This window comes from Eptatretus burgeri, chromosome 3, assembly GCF_056783735.1.
Source record: "Eptatretus burgeri isolate ZD-2024b chromosome 3, Ebu_testis_v1, whole genome shotgun sequence".
NCBI classification, from domain to species: Eukaryota; Metazoa; Chordata; class Myxini; order Myxiniformes; family Myxinidae; genus Eptatretus; species Eptatretus burgeri.
The window spans coordinates 99477302-99502871 of record NC_140963.1 but is presented as its reverse complement, the minus strand read 5'-3'; the positions used below and the strand labels follow the sequence as shown (position 1 = coordinate 99502871).

At 39.8% G+C, this 25570-nt stretch overlaps 1 long non-coding RNA gene across 2 annotated transcripts in view; it reads right to left on the bottom strand.

Moving 5' to 3' along the window:
- The window catches only part of LOC147030527 (uncharacterized), a 66338-nt gene that overhangs the window by 4194 nt on the left and 36574 nt on the right, over positions 1-25570 (bottom strand). For both annotated transcript variants that reach the window (XR_015055794.1, XR_015055793.1), the window contains one exon: positions 1996-2128. This is a non-coding gene — a long non-coding RNA (uncharacterized LOC147030527). The remainder of the gene's footprint in view (positions 1-1995; positions 2129-25570) is intronic.

Genomic DNA, 25570 nt, shown 5'->3' with positions numbered 1-25570 from the left:
GCTAAGTCTCCTGGAGCTTTTACATGCTGTATATCCTGAACCGATGTACTCTGTGTTGTGGAGCGTTGGTTCTGCCGAAGCAGTTTCTTGTCCATGAATCATGCATCATGCTGGCAATTTGCCATCCCTCTCCCAGCAGTAGTTAGGACAGGAATTTGGAATTTAGTCAGATGCCAGCAATAGCTTTCCTACTCTGAGAAGGACACTGACTGCAGGGTCTTAAATGTCCAACGCATGCCGACACACAGGACACCTTGTTTATCATCCATCCGAGGGACAGCACACACATTGATGAATCACCCTGACTGTAAAACACTGGGATGACTGTTTATAGATGGGTCACGATTCAAACCCAGGCTAGATGGGTTGGAGGTGAGTGTGTGTACCACTAGGCCACCCTGTCAGCCCAATTTACATATATTGCTCGCAGGGAAAGGACATAAAGAGACATCGTGTACGTTTCCGTGCATTATAAAGACTTCAGTTGGCAAAGCACAAGTCACAGTATATATAGGATTTGATCCTGGAATATCAGTACTTGGAGTAATGTCCTCGAAGAAAACGGCAAACAGGCCAAACTTAATAGTTTCTTGTTCTGCACAAGAGAAAACTTAGTGCTATCTACACATCAATTTATTGTCGTTCTGTGCAATTTATTGCATGTAAAACCATGTGCTGGTGGACTGTGGTGCAATCGTGCTATGCAATCAAATTTATTTACCCCATAATCTAGTGTGATTGCCCATTGCAATTTAGCATGGTCAGTATTTGCAATAACACTGTGCAAGATCAACTGATAAAAGTGAAGATCACCTTTTGCAACATCTCATAAAAAATGAATGGCAAATCAAGTGTATTCTGACATGAATCATTCATGCAATCTTGCATTCCATGGATCTAGAACACTGTGCAATATCTAGAAATAGTCATCCTTGAAATCAAGTGCGATCAAAATGCACATCAACATCAAGCTGTGAGATACATGTGCATTCGTCTAATGCGTTCAAGCCCAAATACCTCACGCAGTTTCGCACAATCGCTCTAATTTTGCACAATTGCCCCATTAACAAAGGGTGACTATGCAGTATTTAGTGTTGTGATTACTCTAAGTATTCTAAATTGTGATAACCCCTTTCCTAGCCAATTGAAATTATCCTGCAAGTGATTTGATGACATTATCTCCTGAAATTTTTTATGCAATCACGTTTTGCAATTTCATATGATTATGCAATTCAAATGTTTCACTGTGTTCAATCAAATGCTATTACATCATGTAATTAAGTTGTAGAATTTAGCTGTCTCGAGTGCAATCACTCAGTGTAATAATCCAATGCAGTCTACTTATATCACCTTGTGCAATCCAGCGTGATTGCCTCGAACATTCGAGATAAATCACCCATTGCAATCTAATGTAAAAAACCTTGTGCTATTTGTTGCGATCACCACGTGCATGCAATCTACTGCAATCCTGAATTATGTGTATTGTAATGCAATCTCCTCATGCAATCTAATGTGATCACCATTGGCAATCAATTGCATATCCCACTGGACTGCTTGACATATATATCAACTACGATGTGTATTGTAGCGTGAATCCTATTCAAGTTTGTCAGTATAGCTTCATATTTTTCAATCAGAAAATAGATGTCAGCAACATATCTGGAGAAAAACACCCGGAAATAAAATTTAAAAAAATTGAAAAAATATTTCTAAATAAAGGTATGCATGATTAATTAAAATCCACAGAAAAAAATGTACTTTTTGGGGTGAAACACAGGAAGGTACGATCAGTACCAAATATCCTGTTGCTGCCACCCCCGCAAACAGCGACATATTATATATTGCAGATGGGCAAGAGGCGAGTGGTTCTGGGCCCCAAATTCTCCATTTTTTTCCAAAAAATAATTAATATAGAATAGTCACTCAACTGCATAGTAATCCAACACAAAGGTAGTATCCTTTCAGGATAGTACAATGTCATGATAAAATGCTTACCTGTGCAAGAAGCAAGTTATGCTGCAACGCTGTATATTGTTTGTAATAGGGAAGAAAACTCTGCAAACTGTGCTCTAAATATCTCACTCAGCATGCCTTGCAGGAAAATGTACAAAATCTCTTGCCCCAAGTCCTGCGGAAGGCAAAATATATTGGTGAACCAATGACGAAGTTTTTTTTTTTCGGAAATAAAAAATTGCTTTGCTGACAAGCAGCTCAAAATGCACGAGATATCCAAGGATTTTTAGCATATAATCTTGACATAGTATATTTGAAAAGCAATTTGACATGGATAGGGGGCTCAGGTTAAAGATTAAAAGAAAGCAAGCAAGAAATGAAATATGAAATGAGATTTTTTTTTTCCAGATCAGTTAGTAAATGAATAGTTTGCCAGGAAGGGTAGTGAAAGTGAGGAAGGTTGATCAGTTTTAAAATAATTGATATTAATAGCTAGAGGTATCTCGAAGAGATGGATGCAGGTTGTCCGGGGGATACTGTGCTTGTGCTGAGCTCAGTTTTTGCACCTCCCATGTTAGCCCTCATCCCTTCCGATTCCTCTACTCACTCTCCATCATTCTATCGTGTGTGCTTCCTCAAAAATCTCTTCTGATATCCCCCCATTCTCTGCCTCTCTCACACACACACACACACACACACACACACACACACACACACACACACACACACACACACACACACACACACACACACACACACACACACACACCAATGCCACCAGCTGTCAAGTGGGGTTGGTTAGCTTTCTCCTTCTATATTGTTAAATAACCAAACTATGCGCAATATGTTTTACGATATGGGGTTTGAAATGCATTTTTGTATTGAGGAAGATCGAGATGAGTGTAATGTAGAAATGATGAGATGGGTGCAATCCTACTGTATAAAAATGGAAATTATCTGTATGAATGTGTGTGTGTGTACGTCTGATAATTATAGAATCGAAAACGGCTTTGCCAACCTCCACCAAATTTTACGTATGTGTTGAGGGTAACCCAGTGTCAGGTCATGGGCACAAAATAGCCCCTCTCACCTCCCCATGCAAAGGTGTGGAGCAGACTTATATTTTGGTCTCTACACTTCACACAGTGCAAGTGGTTTACTGACCCCTGCTGGAAATAGGGGGGGGGATAACTAGCCATGGCATAAAATATATTTGCCTCACTTCCCCCACTATCCCCCTTGAGGCCACTCTTGGAGGGAGAGGGTGTTTCGAACAATACTAGAATAAGGGAATTCTCTGTATGTGTGCATGTGTGTCCATCTCATTAGTATATAATCAAAAATACCCTTGAGTATATTAATATTATGGTTTGATGATAGTTTCAGCATCGACTTTGCAAAGTCGCAACAGATAGATGATGACACCTCATCATAAGCAATTCCAAAACAGTTACTGGTTGCCAAATAAATATTTTACTCCACACACAATTTTGGTAACATCATGGATCAGTATTCAACTTTATGATTCCTCCCTACTCATGTGTTGCAATGTGTAACACATAAAACTAGAAGGGCACTCAGTCGAGCGCATACCTCCGCCACGTAATGCCTGATCCACGAGAACATATCAGGCCCAATAACTTTTTGAAATATCAATCTGTATATCGTTTTTGGCCCTATCTCTCAATGGTGAAGAATCACTTTGACAATTGAATAATTCTCATATCCAGATCCGGATTTGGATCTTCACCATAATTTAATCAATTCTTACTTGTCACACACCCAACATGTCCACCAATTTTTGTCCGAATCCGTCCACAGCTTTTTGAGATATCGGTCTACATATCATTTTTGGCCTTATCTCTCAATGGTGGAAAATCACATAAAAAATTATTGTAGTCAGATCCAGATCCAGATCTTCACCAATATCTAATCAGTTTATCCTTGTCACACAACCAACCCACACACCAAATTTCATCCAGATCCGTCCACAACTTTATGAAATATCCTGCACACAGACAGACTTTCAGACAAACAAGATGTTGTGCAGAGCATGAAACTTGCAAAATCCATGAAACAAGTTTGACCTCAAAAATAATTGCTGGTTGAATTCAATGACCAAATATGCAACTCCTCTTCAAATTTCAAGGGAATCGGATGAAAATTGAAAATTTAAAAAATTCGACCAATGTTGACCTTTTGGCATATGTGGACCTCCAAAATAATTGGTGGTTGAAATAATTGACCTGAAATATAACTTCTCTTTAAATTTCAAGTCAATAGGATGAAAATTGAGGATTTTAGAAATCTCACCTAAGTTGTTGATCTTGGGTGTATGTTGACCTATATATGCCACCAGCTGTTCAGCTTTATATGCCATAAAAGATGACCTTTTGGTCGATGTTGACCTCAAAAATACTTGGAAGAAAATCCAATTACCTTTTTTTTTTCAAAAATAATTGGATGAAATTCACAATTTTAAACCGATAGTCATCAAAATATTGACCTTTTGACCCTTTGTCCTCAAAAACAATAGGATTCTTCCTTATGACAAACTCTACCATGTGGTGAAGTTTCGTGAAGATCAGCTTAAAATTGTGACCTGCACGTGGTAGACAGACAAACAGACAGAATAACAAAATTGACTAACCAATATACTTGAGAAATCTTCGATTTTGCAAGTAACAAACAGACAGAGAGGAGAGAGAAGATTGGGACCATACTCTGTGCAGAGTGTTGGTGCTGCCAAAGCAGTCTCCTTGGCTATTGAGCACAATCCTGGACGGGTCGCCACTCCGACACAGTATACCAGCATACTAGCACTAATTTTGCCAACCTCGGAAGGATGACAGGCCGAGTTAACCTCACCCACCTGGTATTAATTCAACTGATGAGCGGGACTTGAACTCAGGATCCTAGAATCCAAAGCCCGACACCCTAACCATTAAGCCAACACCAGGCATAGACGCAGAGGGGTGAAAACATAACCTCCTTCACCTTTGGTGGCAGAGGTAATAATTCAATGTTTTTTGTGTTGTGGGATTTGTCTTCTAAGAAATTTGTTACTTGCAAAATCGAAGATCTTTCAAGTATATTGGTCAGTCGATTTTGTTATTCTGTCTGTCTGTCTGCATGTTTGTCTTTCTGTTTGGCGCCTCCAGGTCACAATTCCAAAACCGATTGTCATCAAACTTTACCAAGTTATCAAGGTGGTGTGGGGGAAAAGATTTATCTGTATGTATTCTAAATTGTAACAAATGGAGTTTTAGAAATGTAACTTTTATGCTACAAGTTGAATTGGCTGTCCTTTCTGGCCAAGAGACTTTTGCCCTAAATGATGATAAATGTCTTGGTCTGGAGCAGAGTGACCTGAGCTGATAACAGCGAACCTTTGCCTCGAAATGTACGAAGTGGCTTCTCGTCTAAAGGTCACGTCTGCAGTCTGGGTTGGTAGCCCCCCACCACTCTCCCATGAAAGTATAAAATGCTTTGAAATGTAAAATTGTTTCAGTGCAAGTACCAGAGGAAGTATTAGAATCTCAGTGGCTTGTATTCCTTGGAACTGACCAAGTACCAAGTTAGAATAAAACTCTCTGATGTAATGTGGAAGTGAATTGAATCGGGTTGGTCTAACTGTTAACTAAAGTAAGAATAAATGAAATAGAACCAAATAATATTGCAATCAATGGGGATTGTTAAGTTCATTGTATGAGGGTGAAAAGTGTATGGTGGATAATTAGAAAATAAATTGTTTCACAAGGAAGGACTTGTGTGGACATCGGTTTATCAGTGTCAATAGGGTTTTATGTATATGTTTTATAAAGATTTTATAACCAAATCGGAGAAACGTTAAACTCTGCCTGAAGTCAAATAGGATTCCACAAATCGGCCAGGAAGAATCCTTCAATGATCACAACGGGGTGGGTTAAAAAAAATCCACATCTCAACTGAGAAGCCTATTAATTTTGAGGTCGAAAGTCATCTTGAGGTCAAATTTCTGAAATCATCATTTTTCATCCGATGGACTTGAAATTTGAACAAGATTTGCATATTGCATCACTGAATTAGGAAACCAACTTTTTTTTTTGAGGCCAAAAGGTCAAAGTTCAACTCAAGGTCAAACTTCTAAAATCATAAATTTTTATCTGAAACATCATCATTTTCATCCAATTGATTTGAAAATTAAACAGCAATTGCATAGTACATTACTGAATTGTGAAACCAATGATTTTTTATATTAAAAGGTCAAAGGTCAACACAAAACATTCAATTGAAATTGAGTTGTTTCTCAATCATAAACTGACATTTGTGGTTGGAGGGATGGACAGACAGAAGTGAACCAATTGATTTACCCCACTTTTCACTTGGTGTTTGTGGAGTAATGACATGGATTTAAGCCCTGCTTAATGCCACATAGTTATTTGGGTGGTGTAAAAGGTAACGGACCGCGACCTCAATCGCTGAGACCTATCTTCGCAATTCCCGTAATGCCGATCGGCATCCTTTCAGCTGCTGCTTTGGTCATTTTGCGCAGAAGGGAAAATTATAGGGAGGGAATAGTGATTGTGACTATGACAGCCCTGAAGATTTATTTTGCTCCCAATAACAGTAAGCACCAACATGGTGGCCATATGATTTTTCATTAGGTTGAAATTGTGGGTGGAGTCAGACAAGCCATCCAACGAATGAGTGGAATGGAATGTTATACACAGACAGACAGACGGACAGATGGAGGGATGAACAATCATATTGTTATATAGATATTATCAAGATCGATAAGTGCAAACTGCATGAAGATCGTGTTTTAATGTACATCGTTTAAAAGAGAAACGTTGCAAACCAAAATGACAGTGCTGTGATGGAGTTTGCAGTAAGTGTTATTGTAAAGGGCTATCTATATATTCAGCATATAATATAGTGGGGGGTGGTGGAGGGTGGGTGGAATGGATAAAGAAAAGGAAGGAGACAGGGTAGGAGATGGAGGAGAAGAGGGGGTGGTAAGAAAAATTACAAGGTGGAATGTGAGGGATTGAAGAGGTGAAACGAGTTCGTTCATTAATATATAGCATGTGGTTGAGGGTTTTCAACAGTTATGGTAGGGGTGTGGTGATACTGCTGATGCAGTGCCCCTTGTAGGTGAGAGTAGGAATTTTGCAATTTGTTCAGGGTGCTGGTGATAGCTCACTGACTGTTTGCAAAGAACACTGTGGGATCTTTAACATCGACCATCTAATGCCAACTGGCAGGTATCCCAGTTTAAAGTCCATCTGAGGGATGGTACACATAATGATGCCTTTCCCTGCATGTGAAACACCATGATTATAGTTGATAGCTGGGCACAGATTCGAACCCAGGTTAGCCAGTTTAGTGATGAGTACACATAAACTCTAGGCTATCCTGGCAGCCCTTTGCAAAAGGAGTAAAGTGAATTGAACGGTAATGCAAAAGGACAGAGATGAAGGGAGTTAAAATTTTGCAATTCTTGCATCAAAAGACTTGAGTGGAAAATGTATTCATGGCTTCTATCATGTACAAACATATTCACAGAATCAAAACTACTATGTAATTGGATCTAATCATTAGACTACCAAAAATTATAGTTTACTTTTCTTTTGTCGTTTAAGGAAAAAAAATTTAGCCTTGTCTAAATGAAATAATATTTTACTAAATTATATACTTGAACAACTAATTATACTTCTCTTATGGCCTCAATTAATCCTCAGCTTATTGTAGGGTTGGCTGAAAGGGGAAGTTTGGCCCAAAAGTTTCACGAACCAGTTGGCAAGGCCTGACGTGTGACTAAAACTGGACCGGGCAATAATTTGGCATTTTTTCCAAGATGTTGGTGATAACGTGTCTACTCTTCATGAATGACAACGTGGCATCTCTAACGTCCAGCAACTAATGTGTGCAAATGGGACACTCAGCTTAACATCCATCCGAAGGACGGCACACTTCGCAATACAAAACCCTGCCTGTGAAGTACTTCACCAACAGTCTTTAGTCGTGTCCGGGAATCAAACCAGGACAAGAAAGCTCAAAAGTAAGTGTGGTACCTCTTCATCCTGTTGGACCATTTTGCATTTAAAGGAAGAATAATAAATTACATGTAAAATGATCCCCAGCAGTGTAAACATGTAAAATGATACAAACCTCACCCCTGCTCTTCCTTCTCCCACCATTCTACTCCAACTTCCCACTCTTCTTCATGTAAAAGTTAGGTTTAGCTGCTGCCAATGCTCTTTCATAACTTTTGTTCTTTGAAGTTGAATGTATTAACAGCCCTTAACAGGCAATATGGTTTTTGTAGGTCTTTGGAAGTGATAATTTTGTCCCTATAGATTTACACGAGTAATTGGTTTATAAAACAAGTTGCTCTGCACAACCTGGGCCTAAATTGAACAATCGTTTTTGTTAGCAGAAACAAGGGTTTTGCAAATTATCAAAAAAAGAAAAAGAGAATATATTGCCATTGCTAGGCTGGCAAGTGGGGGTACAGTGATAAGGTGACACAAATCCTCAGATAATATAGTCAGCCAAAACTAGAGATGGATCTTATTAGTATCCAAATTTTGTCAAACAAGTGGTAATGGTCATTCAGCTAATGAGCACAATATTTAATAAGAATCCCACTTCCCTGCCACTTTGTAAGTACGAGCTGTGGAATTATGCAGATTTGGTGACTTTGCACGGCCGAGAAGGATTTTAAAAACACTAAGCAGCTAGATATCTGTGATCACAAAGCGATCGGCACTAAAATCCAATGATGGCCATATTTTGTTCGGACCACTATATGACCTTGACCTGCAACCTTTAGGGATAGAGTGTAAATTAATAAAATATGTCCCAACGACAATCTCTCCAGAAAACTCAATATCATGAAAAATCGGAGGAAAATTATTCTAGTTGTGATCAAAAAGGTTTAAAAAAAATTAATTCGCTCACAATCTGAAAAAGGTAGGTCAACGAACTAATCATATATCAGGTGCACAACTTCAGTGCAAATCCATTATTATGATGTAAGAATATATTGGAAGGTCAAGCGGACTTTGAGATTCCGCATTGGCAAAATTGAGCAATGACAAAGAAACATTTTTTTTTTCAGTCCGCCATTTCACTTTGTCCTTTAACTCAGAGGGGTATGATGTAAACTAAACGAAAATGTGACACACTCAGCTATCAAGAGGGCAGTTTCGTTCTGATTGGCCAAACCTTAGTCGAGTTATGGTGAAACATGTTAAAATGTCTGCAATTATGTCATGACTTTAACAATTAGGTCAAGGTCAAAAAAGTGAACCCAGTGTACTCTTATTCCCATAATTATTAATGGAAATTTAATTGCATAAGTCCCAGCCGGCTCCGACATACAGCTCAGACATTGTCTGAAAAAACTGAAGAAAAAAAACCAAAATGGTGGTTTTTCAACTACGAGGGTTCTTCTTCTTCTTCCTCAAAAATTCTTCAAAGGGCTCTTCCAGCATATCACAAAGATGTCATAGGACTCTGAAGAAACCTTGGCAGACCATTAAAAATTGGTAGCACTAGTTTTAGTAACACACCTGACAACAGGTACTGACGGGGGAGGTTTAATAAAAACAAGGAGCTGAAACTCTTGGTCTCCTCTGACAAGGTTGGAGACAGGGGACATTAAAGGTCCACAGACACAGAAAATCATGTTTGGTTTAATCAATAGATATGGCTTCACTTAACATTTTATCATTGTTCTTTTCTTGAATAAAGATTTTAATGTTTTTTGGTGTACTTTTATGCTGATTGATTCTGCCCCCCCCATCCCCCCCAAAAATGGCAAAGTAATTACGTCATATGGATGTATTGTTGCGGGTTGTAACAACACAACCAAAGATGGTGTGAGTGGGCATTTATTCCCACAAGATCCAGCTGTAAGGAAAATATGGCCAGCCAAGGTAAAACTGACCAGAGGAATGTGGCATGGCCCAACTGCTTCTAGTGTCATTTACACACCCATTTTGAGGATAATTCATACGACACCAGCCTTTATTCCCAGTTTGGGAATACATGAGTAAATTGAATCAAATGAAAACCGATGCGATCCCCATGAGGATTAGAAATAATTCTAATTGTCTTTTAACCCAGCATTCCTACTTTGCATCAGCCATGATCGCCACTACTTTAGTAATCAATCAGTAACTTTTTATGTTAACTTCCTCCTCCCCCACACCCAAGGGTGACACACAAACACAGACACAGACACAAACATTTACTGTGAGTAAACTTACACATGAAATTCTAACAACTCCTCATCAAGAAACCTCACCCTTCCCCTCCAAACTCTGTCCTATCTTTGCTATCCCCCCCCCCACCCCATTCCTACCTCAAATCCTCATCTACAGCTCTGGAAAAAAATAAGAGACCACTCCAAAAAAATTTAAATCAGCATCTCCACATGTATGGCAGCCATTCCATTCCAGTGTCTGTTGAATTCCAACACAGGCACACCTCATTCTACTTAGTGAGGTACTCATTAGGTGATCACCTGAACCAAACCTTATTAACAAGGAAAAGTATGAAAACCACTGCTGTGGTCATCACTATCCTCTTGCAATAGGACCAGCTGGATGGCAAAAACAGTGCTAGTGGTACCTCAAAAGTAATTGGAATCAAAAAAATAACTATTGACCATGCCAAAAGAGTAGAAAAGAAAAGTTTTGAGTGAGGAAAAGAAGGGTTCAATTCGGGCTTTACTGGCAGAGGGACACAGTGAGCGTCACGTTGCTTCCATCCTTAAAATTTCAAAGACGGCGGTTCATAAGAACAAGGTCAAGCAGCAGACATTGGGGACAACAAAGCTACAGACTGCCAGAGGGTGAAAACGACTTTCCACTGACCAGGATGACCGCCAATTCATTCGAATTTCATTCAACAACCGTAGGATGACATCAACTGACCGACAAAAAGAATGGCAAACGGCAGCTGGGGTGAAGTGCACAGTGAGGATGGTTCAAAACAGGCTCCTAGGGGCAGGGCTGAAGTCGTGCAAAGCTCGAAAAAAGCCCTTCATCAATGAGAAGCAAAGAAGAGCCAAGCTGAGGTTTGCAAAAGACCATAAGGATTGGATTGTTGAGGACTGGAGTAAGGTTATCTTCTCTGAGGAGTCCAATTTTCAGCTTTGCCCAACACCTGGTCGTCTAATGGTTAGATGGAGACCTGGAGAGGCCTACAAGCCACAGTGTCCAGCACAAACTGTGAAATTTGGTGGAGGGTCGGTGATGATCTGGGGGTGCTTCAGCAAGGCTGGAATCGGGCAGATTCGTCTTTGTGAAGGACTCATGAATCAAGCCACGTACAAGGTTGTCCTGGAAGAACACTTGCTTCCTTCTGCTCTGACAATGTTCCCCAACTCTGAGGATTGGTTTTTCCAGCAGGACAATGCTCCGTACCACACAGCCAGGTCAATTAATGTGTGGATGGAGGACCATCAGATCAAGACCCTGACTTGGCCAGCCCAATCTCCAGATCTCAACCCCATTGAAAACCTCTGGAAAGTGATCAAGAGGAAGATGGATGGTCACAAGCCATCAAACAAAGCCGAGCTGCTTGAATTTTTGCACCAGGAGTGGCATAGTCACCCAACAGCAATGTGAAAGACTGCTGGAGGGCATGCCAAGACGCATAAAAGCTGTGATTGAAAATCAGGGTTATTCCACAAAATATTCATTTCTGAACTCTTCCTAAGTTAAAACATTAGTATTGTGTTGTTTAAAAATGAATATGAACTTGTTTTGTTTGTATTATTTGAGGTCTGAAAACACTGAATCTTTGTTGTTATTTTGACCAGTTATCATTTTCTGCAAATAAATGCTCTAAATGACAATCTTTTTATTCGGAATTTGGGAGAAATGTTGTCAGTAGTTTATAGAATAAAACAAAAATGTTCATTTTACTCAAACACATACCGATGAATCGTAAAACCAGAAAAACTGATAATTTTGCAGTGGTCTCTTAATTTTTTCCAGAGCTGTATCTTCCCAATCGTAAGACATCAATCCACTGCCTGCACTCAAACCTTAAAACCCTCCAACTCCTGCCTCACACTCAGAGAACCAAACGGGCATTCCCACATCGAAACAGTGGAACATGTAACGCTTTCTGCTCCCCTATCATTCTATCACCGACTTCACAGAAACCCCTTAACGTATTTCATGGCCAAATCTGACACCCCCACCCCCTGTAGGCTGTAACACTTCCACAGACACCTCCTAAAACATGACGTAACACTCGATAAAGACACCCCTCCTCCCCCTATTTCCTCCCTTAAACCCTGGTTGATATCTATCTCGTTGGTTTTTTTTTCTTTCAGTTGCTAACAACTATATTTTAAAAAGTAAAGGTGGTACAGTGTAACATCAATAAGACCAAGCAGCAGTAACAATCTCTGTAATGACATCATCGGACCAATCATTCAGTGATGTAATTGTTTCTAAATATGTTCAATTGCTTTCATTTACAAATTAGATCAATTGTCTTCGGGTTTGAATATCATTCATGGAATTTAAATAATGTGAACAGGAGGATACAAAACTTTGAACTGTTCGAGTTACTCCAAGAATTACAGAGAAGTGTATCATCAAAATACCAATAAACTCCACATTTCCCACATTCTAGCTCCATGATTTACCACTTACCAGTTGATATTGCCGAGTCTTTCTTCGTTATTGTTCCAATTGTTGTGAATGCCAGGTATTTAATGATCAATTTCCAGCTCGACTTCATACAGCACCTTCTACATCATGATTTTGACAATCGGAGGATTCTTGATCAGAAAATTATTCGTCAAATTCACTTTCTGACGAGTCTGAAGCATTATCCATTATCCTTTATGGACTGAGACGACCTTTCCCTGGATTACATCACGTAGATGACGTCATGACCATAACGTGTTTTTTCTCGAATTCTTAGTGGTGGGTGGTTCCCGCCAGGTTTTCTTTTTTAGCTCGCCTGTTCTAAGAACAGAGAGCTATAGCGATACCCCTGGCGTGAGCGTGAGCGTGAAAATGTTAAAGTTTTTGGTGCAAGTTATTTCCTTTCTAATGTTTTTATCTACCACACTATTTTTTACTGATTACAATATACAAATACATATATTGCTTTCAAATTATTTGGATCAGACTTCACTGCACTGCTTTATAAAAAAATATTATTAGACTTGTCTTTTAACCAGAGAGTTGGTGTCAAAGCCACCCAATGCTCGCCCGTTTATACATTTATCGTTTTTAAAAGACAAGTCTAATAATATTTTTTATAAAGCATTGCAGTGAAGTCTGATGCAAAAAATTTTAAAGCAATATATGTATTTGTATATTGTAATCAGTAAAAAATAGTGTGGTAGATAAAAACATTAGAAAGGAAATAACTTGCACCAAAAACTTTAACATTTTCACGCTGACGCTGACGCTCACGCCGGGGGTATCGCTATAGCTCTCTGTTCTTCGAACAGGCGAGCTGAAAACGATAAATGTATAAACAGGCGAGCATTGGGTGGCTTTGACACCAACTCACTGGTTAAAGTGTAACACCTCAAAAAATTATTAGAATTAAAAATCGTGTCAGTTATTTGTTTATTACTTTAAAATCAATATAATCACATCAAAAAACAACTTTCTGATTCTGTGGATCTGTGAAATTAGCTGATCCGACAGACCGATCATCCATCCACGTACTCAAGTGTACGTCATATTTTAACAATCGGTCAAGAAGTATCTTTCATCAGAAATTCCTCATCCCATCTAAAAGGTAGTGGAACTTGTGTATCATCTCATTGTGATGTATGTTTTACAGTATACATTTATGCATTAAAAATGTCATATTTAAACACAATTAGTTATTTTGATTTGTCACATGTTAACTCTTTTAAACTAGAAGGACACTCAGTAGGGCGCTTACCTCCACCACGAAATGCCTGATCCCACCACGAAAATTCCACCACGAAAACACCACCCCATGTGCCTCACGGTGTGAAAAGAATGGTTACTTACCTTGATTAATGCTGCTTTGTTGTGAATCTCTCTCTTTATCTTTTGCCTGTCTTAATTATTTTCAAACAAAGATAAAAGATTACAATCCGTCACGTGGTTCAAAATTCCCATACAAAAAAATTCAAAATATGGGCTGAATATGTTTTCAGCAGAATAGACATTAATGGAGGACCAATGGCCATTGCATCAAAGTAAAGAAGATGACATTTAGGACAGTTGGGGTCTTTCAGAGAATCGTTAATGCATTAAATTGTTTCACAACAACAGACATGACAGCAGAATCAGTAGATTTCTTAAAATTTGAATTAGGTTGATGCATAGATGCATTAGAGATAGTGGGATATAGGGCTTTTGACAGGACTTGGAGATAGCTTGTGTGGACGGGTGATGTGATTGTTTGTGGAGTTGATATGGCACCTCTTGCTGCACCAACATTTTTTGAATATCCTTATCAGAAACAGTGTTGAGAGAAACGCACACCACTGAAGCCCCCCAAGCATGAACCATGTGCAAAGTCAATAGTAGTCTCCAGATAAATGAAAAACAAGACCCAATTACATCTCTCACCCGAAAATGAGAGAAGAACCAATCAGCTCTCACACAATCAATATTTCCCAGCTGTTGGCTAGGACTATAATCAGTTAACACTCTGCCATTCTAACCAAAGAAAGTTTTACAAAGCAACAAGGAAAAACTGCACAAGGTAAGCCCTTTGCTGTTTCAAAACTGAACCAGGTTCCTCCACAACTGCCAACATTCACAAGTTGCACATGCCTGAGAACCCTAACACTGCATGCCTCCATCAGCTGTCGGACCAGTTTCATCACTTATTTGTGGGTAATCAGACAGCCTTCACCCTTGGGTTGCATAAAGCAACCAAGAAAAGCTACATATGGGTAGCACTTATGTAGCTTTTTTCAGCTTTGAAACAGCAATTTTTTGGACTAACTAGTCAAAAAAATTGCAAACAAACTTGTCAACATATCCCACCCTAGCTCCACAGCAAAAATATTTTCACGTGGGACAAAAGTAGCCAATTTCAAAGCTGTTCGACCATTCAACCAATGGGCTGGTTTCATTATTTGTTGGCAGATCTTCAGCAATGGTGTCGAAGTGAGACAGCTTCCCACACTACATTTTCAAGGCCTAATAAAATTAAACAATTCTAAAAAAAATTATTGCCTTCTCGATGACTTACAGCATCTCAATTATGACACTGAGCGTGCTAAATTGGATGTTGAAATGCATTCTATAATTAATTGTCAATGTTCAACTTCAGTATTTTGGTGGATGACCTTTTGTGTTTTGCGAATATAAATGTAAAATCTCAAAATTGAGATTCATAACAAGCATTTGGGATTTAGCATATCAAAATCATGGAAAAAAATTCCTGTTCCCAGCTTTTACCCTGAAAAGTCGCTTGATTTTTATTCTTCATGTGCATTTTCTCCATGAAATGCAACTCGTATACAAAGGGCACCTGCTGTTTAATTTGGATTCCTTGTACTCATTCTGAACATTTTGCTTTAAGTTACACTCATGTATAGTTTCTCCCACAAACTGAAGTGCATAGTTTTATCAGGGGTGCAAAGGCCACTGCATATTATATATGAGCATGCATGTATGCAGGCAGACAATTGCTAGGAAGCTAGCGTGGGTTTTAAATGCTACTGTTCCAAGTCTCTAAAGTATCCACCTTCGTGTGTGTGTGTGTGTGTGTGTGTGTGTGTGTGTGTGTGTGTGTGTGTTATTCGTTGTTATCTCCATATGCAGGCTTCAGAAGGTGGAATGGAGTCCTCCCAGGTCTCCAAGCATCCACCTCCATTTTGGTAAGGTTGGTCACGAATCATGGACCAAGGAGTTGTTTTGTTCCCAAAGTATTGTTCCGAGGGCTCTTTTGAGGATCATCACTGAGCCCCGTACAGCTTCCAACTGTAGTTACTTTGTAGTAATGTTCACAGGGATGGTTTGTTGTGTTTGCATCGTCATGTGATACACCAGAGGATCACAGGTCATGTGACCTGGCCGCCAGGGATTGAGATTCCGCCATGTTGGCTGCAATACACGAGATCCTTGTGTTCATGTGGTCTTTCTGTCAGGATACAACATTTTGGCGACGAGGATGGCGGGATTAACTTTCCCACCCCTACCAGCCTTTTTGTCAATGCCAGAAGAACCGTGAATCCCGTGGAAGCGATGGTACAGTGGCTTTCAGACATACCTTGTTGTGAGTGGCCTCGATGATGAGAGAGTGACGACCACTCAGAGAAGAGCCATTCTCAACCATTGCTTGGGACAAGAGGACCAATGGTTATTTGCAACGCTGGATCCTTACGACAACTATGATGATGCTGTTATAGCATTGGAGACATATTTTGGACTGAAACAAAGCATCATGGTGGAAAGTTACAGATTCCATCAACGTGGGCAGAGACCAGGGGAGACAACTCATGAGTACATCGCGGCATTACATGAACTCGTAGCTACGTGTAACTTTGGAGCTCTCATGAACGAATTCATTCGACATCAGTTAATAGATAAAGTATCGATTCCCAGAGTACGTGAGCATCTTTCCCAGAAACCTGGTTGTGGCACATCGGAAATGAGGTGAAATTTGTCTGTGTGTGGACCTTAAAGCTGTAAATAAGGCTATAATCCTAGATAAATATCCGCTACCAAAAATCGATGAACTGTCAGAGTTCCACCACTCGACAGTGTTTACAAAGCTTGACATGTGCCGGAGCTATCTTCAAGTCCCGATGACAGAAGGCAGCAAGTACCTGACAGTCTTTATAACCCATGATGGAGATCTTCAGTGTCTCCACATGCCATTTGAGTTAAGCTCTGCACTGAGCACATACCAGAAAATACTAGCACCAGTTCTGTCTGGAATCGAGGGATGCATTCATCTTCTCGCCAACATTGTCATACATGGTCACAATAAAGCAGAATATGACCAGAAGCTTAATGCTGTGATGACCAGACTAGCTGAGAATAAAATAACTCTTAACCAAGACAAGTGCCAGTTAAACCGAGACGAGATTGATTTCCTGGGTTACCATGTCTCTTCAGCAGGCACTGGCCACTGAACTCCAATGTGCAGGCCATCAATCTTCTTCCAGAATTAAATAACTTATCAGAGCTTGCCTCATTTCAAGGTGCAACTAACTTCTAGCTCAAGTTTGTAAAAAAAACTATGCTGATGTGGTTGAACCACTATGCACATTTTTGTGTAAAGACACCCCATGTAAATGGTCCAATGAACAGCAGCAAGTCTTTCAGTTTGAAGAGAGAGAGGGAGAGAGAGATTGGGACCATACTCTGTGCAGAGCGTTGGTGCTGCTTAAGCAGTCTTCTTGGCTATTGGGCACAATCCTGGAAGGGTCACCACTCCGACACAGTGTACCAGCATGCTGGCACTCATTTTGCCGACCTCGGAAGGATTACAGGCCGAGTTAACCCCACCTGATATTAATTCAACGGCTGAGCGGGATTTGAACTCAGGACCTAAGGATCAAAAGCCCACCACCATAACCATAAAGACAACACCAGGCATAGTTTGAAGCAAAGGATTACAAATGCCCCAATCCTTGCGCACTTTGACCCCAATGCACCAACAATTGTCACCACCGACCCCTCAGGAATTGCATTGGGTGCTGTACTTCCTCAAGTGCCAAACGGAGTGGAACGACCTGTTACCTATGCGTCAAAAACACTGTCCAAGACTGAACAAAAGTACTCCACAGGGGGATGTGTAGCCCTCGCCTGTATATTTGCATGTGAGCACTGGAATGTGTTTCTCTTCGTGAGGAAATTCACACTACAGACCGATGACAAGGCTCTCATGACACTACTTGCTCTGACGGGATCTCATCACAAGCTATTGCGCATCGACAGATGGTCTGATCGACTTCATCAATACAACTTTGATGTCGAGTATGTGACAGGATCCAATCATCAAGTTGCGGACATGCTCGGTAGACTTGTCGAGGACAGTAACCCAGATGTACCGACAACTACTGAAGACTCAAATGTTATGGAAATACACTTGGACAACTTTGTAACAGCAAAATTACAGAATGCTTCAACAGAGGACCATACTCTAAAATCTAAATAAAGTCTGCCATTAAATCCAAAATTGTTGGCCTCACCGAACACTAACGCCCAAACTTGAACCATACTTCAGACTCAAGGATGAACTTTCTGTGTTCAACGACTGTTGTGTATTCAGAGGGTTATGTGCTGTAATTCCCAGTACTCTTCAGAGGAACGTTTTGAATATGGCTCACGAGGGTCATCCAGGAATCGTTCGGACAAAACAATGATGTCGAGATTCGGTGTGGTGGCCAGGTATTGACCGATGTATTGAAGCACACATCAGGAACTGTGAAGCATGTACAGTAAGTGAGAAATCTTCAAAACCAATTCAATCACCACTCCAACCCATACTTTGGCCAGAGAAACCTTGGAGCCTGATTCAAGTCGACATCTTGGGTGAAGTAAATGTTGCTCCCGTCAACAAAAGGTTCCTTCTTGTAGTCCATGACCTGCATTCAAAGTGGCCAGAAATTGCTGCAACCTCAGTAATGACATCCACGACTATCATCAATATTCTCAGGGAGCTCTTTGCTAGATGGGGACTGCCCGGAGTTAACATCATTGACAACGTCCCGCAATTCATCCCGTATGAGTTTGAAACATTCACGGAGCATGCCGGGATAGAGCATCATCGCAAGCCTGCTACAACCTGCAATGCAACGGGGGAGTAGAAAGGTTAAAACGGGTGATCAACGAAAGTCTCACCGCTTGATTGCTAACACAGCGTACCTCAGCTGAAATGATGATAGGTCGCAAACTCCCATATCCGCTGGAAGCTCTGAAACCAATCCAGACATCAACAGCTAACACAGGATTAGCGAGTGCTATTCAAGAAAAGCAGCAACGGGCAAAATAGTACACAGACTGATGCTGCAGAGGTAGACACTCTACCCTGAACCAGGGTGAATGGTTCTGAACTAAGTGACCAATTCGTCAGCACAAATTGGCATCATCTCTATTACAGCCACAACGTATTGTTCGCAAAGCTGATCCAAATACTATCGTGCTCGAAGATGATTCTCATTGGAATTCCCGATGATGTGTTGGGTCCCACCAGGCTGATCATCCCCATTTCAATTCAGATAGGAACCTTGAGGCTGTTAACCTGCCTGAAACTCCTCATCCAAACCTGGCCAAACAACCACTTCAACGTCAAAGGCGAAATCGACGTCCTCCAAGATACCATTTTGACTTTTTAACAAACTGAGTGATTTTAAGTAGATTTAATGGGTACTTGAACAGGTTCCAACACTTTAATTCATGGACATCATTGATCATATTTTGGTCTATTGGTTACTCAGCTTAATTGTCACTGAGCCCCTTATTACAGACTGCAATGTTTAACCTTTGGGGAAGAGGGGGAAATATGTTGTGTTTGAATAAGTCACGTGATGCACCAGCAGATCACAGGTCATGTGACCTGGCCACAGGGCATTTAGATTCCGGCATGTTGGCTGCAATACACAAGATGTGCTAACCCTGGTCTCTTGTGTTTGTATGGTCTTTCCGTCGGGATACAACATTGTTTTTAAGATCTGTCAGGTTCTTCTTCATCACTCACATTGATTCAATGATCACTGGTACAATTTTGGATTTCTTTAACTTCCAGGGTCTTTTCACTTCTTTTTGGAATCTTGATATTTGTTAATTTTCTTGATTTCTGCACTGTTTTGGTGGAAATTGCTGGGACTGAAACGTGTGTGTGTGTGTGTGTGTGTGTGTGTGTGTGTGTGTGTGTGTGTGTGTGTGTGTGTGTGTGTGTGTGTGTGTGTGTGTGTGTGTGTGTGTGTGTTCGGTCATTTAGCATTACATATCATTGTCTTTGTTCACCACACGCTTCTCGTCTTTTTTTCTTTCACACTCACTCATTCTCACACACATACGCGCCCTCTCCCTCCCCTCCTTTCCTCTCTCTCCTCCCTTCTCTCTCTCCACCCCTCTTTCTCCCCCACCCTTAATATCCCCGTCAGCGAGGTGACGGATTGTATTTGCCAGTGTATAAATAGAACATGGAATTAGAGTTTGTTTTACAGTACGTTAAGATACAACATGGGCTGAGAGGATGGCCTCGAGGTACGCACACTCACCTCGAAGCTGTCTCACCTGGGTTTAAATATCAGCCCAAATATATGTGTATATATATATATATATATATATATATATATATATATATATATATATATATATATATATATATATATATATATATATATATATATATACATATACATATACATATACATATATATATATATATATATATACATATACATATATATATATATATATATACATATATATACATATATATATATATATATATATATATATATATATATATATATATATATATATATATATACATACACACTGTCATCCTGGTGTTTCACAGACTGGGTGAATCATCAATGTGTGTACCATCAGTTGTAAGGATGTTAAACTGGGCATCCCATCTACGGACATTAGTTGGTGAACGTGAAAGATCCCCAGTGTCCTTCACCAAGACTAGGCAAGCTATCACCAGCACCATGGCCAAATTCCAAATTCTTGCCCGAACTACTGTTGGGAAGGCAATGGCAAACCACCCAGTATAACCCTTGTTCAGTCAACTGCTTTGGTGGCTACAACGCTCTGTGACAGAATATGAGGATTATATTATCACAAAGTTGAACAAACCATGTCAGCGTTGTTACTATAGCCTACACTGAAAGTTATTGAACAAAAATTGGAGTGCAATATGATCATTTAATTAAAGTAAAAAACCTCCATTTAGAATTGTGACCTAAAATAACGTTTAATAATAAAAACTTGCAAGAGGTGCAAAATCAATTCAAATGTAATTATTGGTGGACTCAATGACGTAATTCCTTAAAATTTAAAGAGTCCACTTTGAGTCAAAGAGGTTGGCATTTCAAACCCCAGCCAAGTAAAGATATATATCAGACTGCCTCCAAGTTTGGCTAATATGATGTGTGTCGCTTTCTTGCTTGACACTGAACGTTTGAAAAAGATAAAGTACGAACATATGGTGGTTGGGGGGATTGGGGGAGGGCGAGAGAGGGAGAGAAAGAGAGGAGTGGGAGAGGGATGGGGAGAGATGGGGGGGTGAGGGGTGGAGGAGAGAGAGGGAGGGGGGTGAACTTTCCTTCTGTATACATCCTGTCCACCCCATTCCTCTCAACACCCCTTGTTTGTCCAAGTCTTCAAATCCGCTGTTGGTGGCCCACCCCTTCTCTGTACTGTTTCGTTTGTCCTGTTGCATCCTGATCTGTTCAGTGTTCTCGCTCTTCCACAAGCCTCAACTCTGAATCCAACAAAACTGTCATCGGATGGCAACCATTTTGCATGCTTGATGGGCTGAATGGTCTCTTTCTGTGTTGAAGTTCTTGGAAGGAAAGTCGTCCATGCATTTGTCTGTCTCCTGTTTACGGTGGCCGCTTCCCATGCTGCATTTGAAAAGCACACCATTCAATTTTGAAATGACAGGAGAACAGGTATGAGAAATGTTTATGCCAAATTTTATTTCGCAACCAGGATATTTTCCACTGTTTTTGGACAAATCCAACCTCCGCCGCCTGATGTTGCACCACCATTTCACGGTTGGTGATATATAGTAATTCAGAGCTTTGACTCTGAGTGAAAGCAAGAGTGCAACACAGCCAAGAGTGCCTTTGCCGTCCCAGCAGACCTTTTTAAAGTCCATGAAATAATTTAAATTGACAGATAAACTTTTCCCATCATTTGGGATGGGGACTTGCGCATGTGCTGTATATTGAAGTTTTGGTTGTGGAATTGGTTGACTCAAAGTGGACTCTTTAACTTTTAAGGAATTACATCATTGAGTCCACCAATGTAAAACAACGACAACACCCACATGAACTCAGGTGTTCAAAAAACCAATCCAGAAGGCTTCTTTCAATCTCCTTGTGGATCTGATATCGATCGAGTAAGGTAAATGTGAAATATAAAAATGATGCGTTTTCTGCTGCATCATTGAATTTAGGCATTCCTGTACAAAATTGTAACAAACAGCTTCGAGTATTACCATCAAATCGTCTCACCTCGGTTACATTCCTAATTGAGTCAGACTTTAATTTTAAAAACACCATCCATTCTACTGCTTACAGATCATGTAGAATCTTCAAGCATTTATAGCAAAATCCCAGGCTATCTTAATGTCTTCCTGGTCAATATGCATATGCTAGCTTGGGTTAACTATGTAATTATAATTACTTGGAGATGTGTATATGGCCCTGACATGATGGGTCAAATAGCTCTTATATGTGCAATAATTACCTTGCGCTTGTGATGTGAGAAATAAAATTAGAATTTGCACTTACAAATTCTAATTGTCAAATAAAAAGTAACTGTTTTTCTACTTGTGGCAAAGCACAGTGAGCTTTGCATCAAAAGGTCCACCCACATATCATTATTCAATTTTCATGTCGACCTCCAGTCACCGTGATCTCACTTTTGAGTGAGATTATCTCACTTTTGACATAATCTTGATGAAAGAAGGTGGTATTTATTCATCACCCAATGTGCCTGAAACCAGAAGAGATCGAAGTTTGGCTAAAAATAGTCATACTCCATTGAAGTGCTAATTGTCCCTTCCTGGCCACATTCCGAACCATATTGGTTTGACACCCTGCAGCAAAATGGAACTTGGCAGCTCAGTGTACCTCGCTAATCTCAAGCTTGACCAAATTATAATCCCTGCAACTATCAGGCAATAGGAACACAAATAACCAATGCAAATAGAACAAGAAAAAGAGCAATCAGAGATTGCAGACCCTTGCCAGGACTTGCTTTGTGTGGTGTTTGTGTAGATTTGAGTAGTATATTTTGTGTGGTGTTTGTGTACTGGTGTGTTGCATAATAAGAGCCATAATTAAAACTTCCACTTTATAACTGTTGGCAGTGATAACCGGATACAAAGATGTCCTACTTTGATGCAACCCCGCTTTGATGGGATGCAAGACCCATGATGTTTATTAATATTCAATTGAATTTAGAATGGGATTAAAATAAATTCAATTCAAATCAAACGGAAGACCAAATAGGTACAGTCCTGCATTGGAATAATCAGAAGGAACCCAAACAAGACAAAAGCAAAGATGAAGTCATCGGGAGGAACCTGGATAGGATTTGCATTACAGCTGCTTCTCCTCTTCCCTCAAACCCATCCAGGTGCAGCCAAGTGCACGTTATAAAAATAAAAAATAGAAATAAAAACCCAAGATTCAATAAATTAAGTAATTCTGGCTGTCAGACCATGCATCTGATCAGGTTGAAATAAAAAAAAAAAAAAATATATATATATATATATATATATATATATATATATATATATATATATATATATATATATATATATATATATATATTCCCCATGACAACTAAATCATAATTTTAAAGTTTCACGTTAATTGATGAAGAGGTTCAAAAGAAATATATATATTTTAAGATTTTTGCTCAATCCAATACAGCTGCCACACCATGTGACCTATCAATTATTTGTGAATACCCTGGTATTCCCAAGGCTTGGGGAACATTTGTGTGAGGTTTCCCCTCGATCCGTCCAGCTGTTCTGGAGAAGATTTTTGGAGATTTTAGGGTAAATCCAATATGGCTGCCAAACCATATGACCTGTGATGTAATATGTGTAAACGTTTTCTTCCACATGATTAGGCAGTCATACATGCAAAGTTTCACCTCGATCTGTTCAGCCATTTCAGACAAGAAGATTTTTGAAGGTAAAAAAAACAAAAAACAAGCACAATATGACTGTCAAACCACGTGACGAATGATGTCATCAAATTTTTTTTCTGTGGACCAATTTATCCCAAGATGACCATCAAAAAATTTTATACTGATCATATGTAGCCATTTTCTTTCTACATGACTCTGATGTATGCATTTTTGACGTCATAATGAAGGCACCTATAACGTCAAAAAAACTTATTCTCCATGAGGAGTACTTGCCATGTGCGAAGTATCAATTTTTTTTCCTCGGTGTAGTTTCAGAGATGAAGAGGTCCAAAGTTTTTCCATTTTTCCAACATAGCTGCTACACTACGTGACCTATGACATCATAATTATGATTCAAACATTCTACATTAGTAGCACCTGAGATGAAAATTTCGTCTCAATCCAACAAGTGGTTGCAGAGAAAAACACGAAAGTTCTGTGTGGACAAACAAACAAACAAACAAACAAAGTCATATGAACAAACAAACGGACCCAAACGCAATACCCTCTCCTTCAGAGAGGGTAAAAATCACACTTATTCACTATGAGGAGTACTTGCCATATGCCAAGTTTCATTTTGTTCCTTGGTGTGGTTTCTGAGATAGAGGTCCAAAGTTTTCCCTTTTTTTCCAACAGGGATGCCACATCATGAAACATATGACATCATAGTTATCATTAAAACATTCTACATGAGAGCAGAGGATCCTATGGTGAAAGTTTTGGCTCAATTGAATAGGCAGTTGCAGAGAAAAACACGAAAGTTCTGTGCGGACAAACAAACATACAAACAGACAGACAGACGGATACAAATGTAATACCTTCTCCTCTGGCGAGGGTACAAATGCTTAAACACATTTTTGGCACATTATGAACTACATTCTGTATCCACACCCAATTTATTAAATATAACATTACTTATTTTACATACACTCCACTTCAAAACCCACACATATACAGTGTCAAAATATATATATATATATATATATATATATATATATATATATATATATATATATATATATATACATATTATAATACCAAGCTTGCACACGAAAGACTCGGCTCGCCGTCACATGATCCCTATGAAATTGCTGTGGCACTTAGCGGACATGCCGACAATGTTTGGGAAGTCTTGGCATTCCATAGTACCACTTGCATTTTGCACAATGCGTATTTTTGTCATTCCCCGTGTACGGTCTGTCGTCTGCTACCAGCTATGTTGCACTGCTATCCCATGCATGTGCACGGGTATCGCTAATATATATATATATATATATATATATATATATATATATATATATATATATATATATATAGTGTTGTGGTTGAGGAAATTCGCAAACCACCATTCAGGTCCCGTAGGTGAGATATCTCTGTAAGTAGATGTGTAGTTAGCCCCAAACCCGTTGTTTAGAGGGAATAAATGTGATTCATTCGGGCTGCGACCCTTTAAGATAGCCGTTTTTCTGTTCTATCTTTATTTTGAACCAACCACGTCTCAGCCGCCGTCACACAACAACCACCAACCGCAACGCCACTTCACAACAACAACAACAACAACACCAACAGCCACGACCTTTACCTTCACAACTCGCTCTCGCAACCATCGCATCACCGCCATTCCAAGCGTCGCCATGGCCACCACCGCCAAAATAAACCCTCCACCACCTTCACCTCTCCTCCTTCTGCCGCCATTCCCGCACCGCTTGTGGGCACCGAGCGTCAGGCTGTCCTGGCCTCGTTCGGGATGCGCG